Source organism: Leptopilina heterotoma, unplaced genomic scaffold (genome assembly GCF_015476425.1).
Source record: "Leptopilina heterotoma isolate Lh14 unplaced genomic scaffold, ASM1547642v1 Lhet_57, whole genome shotgun sequence".
In the NCBI taxonomy this organism is placed as follows: Eukaryota; Metazoa; Arthropoda; class Insecta; order Hymenoptera; family Figitidae; genus Leptopilina; species Leptopilina heterotoma.
Genome location: NW_025111127.1, coordinates 1,266,967 through 1,272,966, shown reverse-complemented (window position 1 = coordinate 1,272,966; position 6,000 = coordinate 1,266,967).

Genomic DNA, 6,000 nt, shown 5'->3' with positions numbered 1-6,000 from the left:
CGACCCAAAATATCCCTAGATACTGAAATTGATAAAAATCCAAATGAATTTTAAAAATTATGTCCACTATTTTGAATTTTTAAAAATGAAGGTCAAATTTGAATTTAGCTACCCGAAAAACCCCTAGATACTGAAATTAATAAAAATCCAAATGAATTTCAAAAAGTATGTCCGCCAATTTGGATCCTGCATTTTGAAGTTTTAAAAATGATGGTCAAACTCGAATTCAGCGACCTGAAAAACCCTTAGGTACTGAAATTGATAAAAATCCAAATGAATTTCAAAAATGATGTCCGACATTTTGAATTTTTTAAAATTAAGGTCAAATTCGAATTCACCGACTCCAAAAACCCTTATACACTAAATGTGACTTAAATTAAAAATAAATTTTCATAAATTTTACTTGTTTCTAAATTGTTATATTATTTAAAAATAATAATTTATTTATTACTTAATTTAGGATCATTGCAATCAATAGTGTGTTAATAATTATATAAAATAATTTATTTTATAATTTACATAAAAAATTGCATTTATTTTGCGCTAAGAACTTTACTACCCAACGGTCGTTAACAGGCAACCGGTTTAAAGAAAAATAATTTTTAAAATTTAAACATATTTTTTTACTAAATTTTCATGAAACATCTACATCATATCATGTTTTATAATTTTTAAAGAATAGTTTTTTGTACAAAAAAATTATTTCAAATTGAAATTTTTGTGTATAACTTTGCCGACCTGCAATTTCTACAAGTAATTCCCATTCTGTAGAAAATAACCTTTAAAGTAAGCTTAAGATCATTCAAAGTGTTCATGTTTTAAGAAGTTACTAAAATTTTTATAAAACATTGACAATAATGATTTTTTAAAAATATCTTACACAGAAATAGAATTGTTAAATCTTAATATTCAATAATCTAATTCTTTTCACTTACAGTACAATTCAACACTACTTATTTTGGACATTTTGGGCTTTGGGAATTTTGTATTGTAGAAAAATAATTTTTAGATTGTGTATGAATTAAAAAATTCAATTTTAAAGTTCTGAATGTTCTTCGCTTGCTTTATAGTGGTAGAACACTACTGTGCATGCGTTATAGTAATAGAACACTGCTGCTCATGCGTAATAATGATAGAACACTACTGCGTATGCGTTATAGTGATAGAACACTACTGCGCATGCCTGACATTAACAGAACACTTCTGCGCATGCGTTATAGTGATAGAACACTACTGCGCATGCTTGATACTAATAGAACACTACTGCGCATGCTTGATACTGATAAAACACTACTGTGCATGCGTGATACTGATAGAACACTACTACGCATGCTTGACATTGATAGAACACTACTGCACATGCCTGACATTCACAGAACACTACTGCGCATGTCTGACATTGATAGAACACTACTGTGCATGCGTAACATTGACAGAACACTACTGCGCATGCCTGCACGGAAAAAAAAAGTACGTGAATCCTTCCTTGAAAGTGCTTGACTTTTGGATAGGACACAAAATACAAGGCTGTATTATATACTTTTTATTAGAAAATATAGAAAAGTCCTAGAGTTATTCTAGTACTAGTATGGGCAACAGTGTTTTTTAAATTTTAACGAAAAGTAATTTGTTCAGTTTTATAAAGTACGTGAAAGATTAGTTGACTGCGCTTGAAAATTCTGTAGAGCATGCGCAGTGTGCGTTGCGCGTTTCTACCCAAGGTAAATGCCAGCTGATAATCGTCTGTTTCCATTTGTGTTAATTTCAGATGTGAATATACTATTATTTTATGAAAAACAAATAGTGTTAATATATATTTGTCTTCAAGAATTGACTTTCAAAAAAATATTTTTTGTTTTGTGTTTCTCACAAAACAGAATGTTATGTAAGTCTCAGTTTTCAGTGAAATAGCATGTCTCAGAAGTCGTGAAAAATTTCACCATGTGGTATATAAGAACAATTCGATACGTACTTTTAAGTGTTAAGTGTGTGTTTATATTTAAGTTATACGCGAATATATGTGTGTGTTATAGGTTAGTTCATAAGTGTTGACGAACGTCGAAAAGTGATACAATAATTGTTCTTTGTTTGTGTGATTAATTATCCAAATATGTGAATGAATGAGTGAATTTCAGAAAAACTGTGTGAACAAGTGGAAATTATTTTTTTTATTTTATAGTTTTTTTGAAAGTCAATGAAATTCTCAAGCAAGGTACTAGAATATTTCATTGACTGCTTTTGAAACTCTCATGCAAAATGACTAGACTGTTTTTAGTATTTTGTGTCGTATCCAAAAGTCAAGTACCAAGTCAATGAAACTTTCACGTACTTTTTTTTTCCGTGTGACATTCACAGAATACTACTGCGCATGTCTGACATTGATATAATACTACTGCGCATGCGTACCTTTGATAGAACACTACTGCGCATGCGTACCATTGATAGAATACTACTGCGCATGCGTATATGTATGTACAATGAGTATGTATATATACGATACGATGAATAAATGATAAAAGTCGAACGACCGAACGATGAAGTACGGAGTTACACGACCGACGGACGACAAAACGACGACGAATATGTTAATATTATAATATAGGAGAGGAGATAATTGTTGCTTCATTATTTGGCAATCATTATTAATCTCTTCATTTTGTGATCCTAGGGTTAACAACCTTATAGTAATAATGAGATTATTGAACTCATTCTGATGGTGTTAAGAAAATTATGAGGCAAACAAAAAGACACAAAAATTGAGAACTTTCCTATAAATTCTAAACATTTAATTTTTTCCAGTACTTTTAATAAAAACCCTTACTTTCCCTGATTTCCTTAACCATTTCTACTCTCCCTGAATTTTCTCTGAATGCCCTGATTTCCTTTACCTGTAGCAATCCTGTATCAATACACTAAAAATTAAATTATTTTATAAATAGTAAGTCCAAAGTATAATAATTTTGTAAACTTTAAAAAGGCAGACAAAAGTACTTCGGCTCTAAGATCAGCAGTCGATTCTTCACCAAGAAGAACAGATGTACAGATGGAGACAGGTTTGTTGAAAGCCTTTATTGCTTGTGACGGGACCGCAGAGTAAAAATTGTAGAGCCAAATGCAACGAAATTTGTGCTGTGTCTTCTCGCAGTGTCTTGAATTTGACATTGTTCTTTCCCGAGCACTTATTTTAATACAATGCAATATTTATACTTTGTAATATTAGCCCATTAACGCCCAAATGTCCAAAATTTTTGACTGAAGTTCAAGGTAAGAATTTTTATCCAAAATGATTAGACTTTTAAAAACATGGCGCACAAAATGGAGAAAATACCGAAAAAATCGTATGTTTTTTTTAAACACGCTTTTCACATCAATAAGACTTTTTGGGCGGGTTTCATGCATGCTATAGGTGGATAAAATAGTTGTACTTTCGAACTGTGTACTTGACAACTTGAAAATTCAAGATGGCGGATCCAAAATGGCAGAAAAATCAGAGCAAAATACTTGATAAACAGCGAATGCATCATCAATATTCAAAACTTGATTTAAATCATCTGAAAATTACTTCTCGGGGGTTGATGTTACTTGCATAGAAAACAAAAAACATTTAAAGTCACTTTTAATTCAATGCAAAAAATTATTTTTTAAGGGTAATTGTAAAGAGGAGTATTTGATTGAGAAAAAGAATTATAAAAAATTATTAAGGTACTAAAAATTAAGTTATGAAACTGATAGAATCGAGCAATTGGCTAAGACAAATAAACCAACAGTGTTTTGGAAAATTATAAACCAGGCAAGAGATAAGGATTTTAGTACTAATGATATAAGTATGAACATATGGAATAAATATCTTCAAGACACTTTCCCCCTCCCTCAACGTCCGATTCAATTAAAGTTATCATTTCAGACAGATAATTATCTGGATTCTTCTATAACAGTCGAAGAAACGATTAGTAGTTTGTTGAAATGTAAAGGAGATAAAGCTCCAGGAGTTGATAAAATAAAAGGAGTTTTTTATAAGAATTTGCCCCCTAACTGGATTGTCTTTTTATGTAAATTTTTCAATAGGATAATGGAGGAGGAAAGAGAACCGGAAAAGTGGGGTCAATTACAAATGTATATGTTATTTAAGAAAGGTGACTCACAAGATCCATATAATTATAGGCCTATCGCTTTGGTAAATGTAATCACCAAAATATTTACTCAAATTTTGGCAGATAGATTGTATCAATGGGCTTCCAATGCCAATTTGTTCGCCGAATACTGATGTGTGATTTACTCGTGAAATCCCCCCTACTCACAATTCGTTAAAAATAACTGATTGTCAGTTAACAATAACTGATGTTTCAGTACAGTTTTTTACTGATTCAATTAGCAAAGTTTAACTAATTTTTCAGTTATTTTTTTACTGAAAATCAGTTTTATTTAACTGTTTTAGAAGGAAAAAGTCAGTCACTGATTGTCAGTTAAAACCATGATTTTTAACTGATTCAAATTAAGAGAGCAGTTATTCAGATTGTGGATAACCAATCAGATTTGCGCATTTCGGAATATGTAAAAAAAATTGACAGGTGCAAATGCCCCTTTAATTTGCAAAACCTATAATTCAGTATAATAGCTATCTTGTAAACAAGAGGTCATAAAAATAAAAACTATAGTGCAACAATAAACCAATTAAGTGTACATTTTTTCCGGAGGCTCAGTTGTCATAGTTAACCCTAGAAGGAGTACGTTAATTTACTCACCCTCTAAGGAGTAACTGGGGTGTCCCGACACCCCACGCTTTAAACTTGTTTTATAAGGTTTCTATTTGACGTCAAAAAAATTCATTATAATGAATTGATTTGTTTTTTAGTAAGGAATACAATAATATTGTTTATACTTTGATAAATTAAAAAAAATTTGAAAAAAAACCGTAAAAACCCAAAAAAAACACCAAAAAATTGCAAAATTGACTTTTTTTACAAAAAACGTTGTAGTTTCTTAAGAATTTGACTAATTTAAAAACTATTTTAGGTTTTTAAAGTTAAATAGATACACTTTTAGGGAAAAAAATTAGTTTTTGTATTACTTCCAAAAAACATAATTATTTGAACATCTGAAGTGAAAGAAATTAAAGACAATTGACGAATAGTGAAAATCATAAAAATGAACTATAAAATGGACTTAAACAATTAATATTTACTAAAAATGGTGTTATAAATTTAAAATTTTACAAACTTAATATATCTGAATACATTAACATTAAAATTAATAACTTATGAAATGATTCTGTAAATTAATATTTAATCAAAGTTTTAATTATGAATTCTTAATACCTCTAATATATGTTAAAATATTATTAACAATATAGAATTTATAATTTAAATTTGACTGTCATATACTACATTTTTCTGTATTAGAATTTAATTTCTGACTGTAGAGAGAGCACAGAAATTTTTATTAAATCTTAACTCAAATTTCATAAGTTGTTACAAATACAGAATGTCTATTTTTCATAAAAATAGAATTTTTGTATAAAAATGTTTCTTTTTTATAAAATACAACTTTTTCATGCATAACCTATCAATTTATAATTTATTAGATGTTTTTAACTGATTAAAAACGATTTTTTAAAAAAATTTTAATTTACTTATCTAGACAATTTTTCTAACGTTAGGGAGTAACTGGGGTGTCCAGACACCCCAGACGTATTTTAGCAGGAGATAGAGCTCTTCCTAGAGCAAAACTTTTGGCGGCACATACAGGTGTCAAAAGATAGAGGTTTAAACTAAATTATCAACGGGTTTTGAGCGTAAAAAAATTATTGGTTAAGCCATGGGAATACTTTGAATTTTGCTTGGGGTGTCCAGACACCCCAGTTACTCCTTCTAGGGTTAATTATGTAGAAACATTTAACAAATTTTTCTACATCTTGCACAGATAAATAACTTTCTTTGTATTTCACAACACCAAGTATTCAAAAAAAAACTTAAATTTCTAAAATTGTACTTCTCGCAAGGT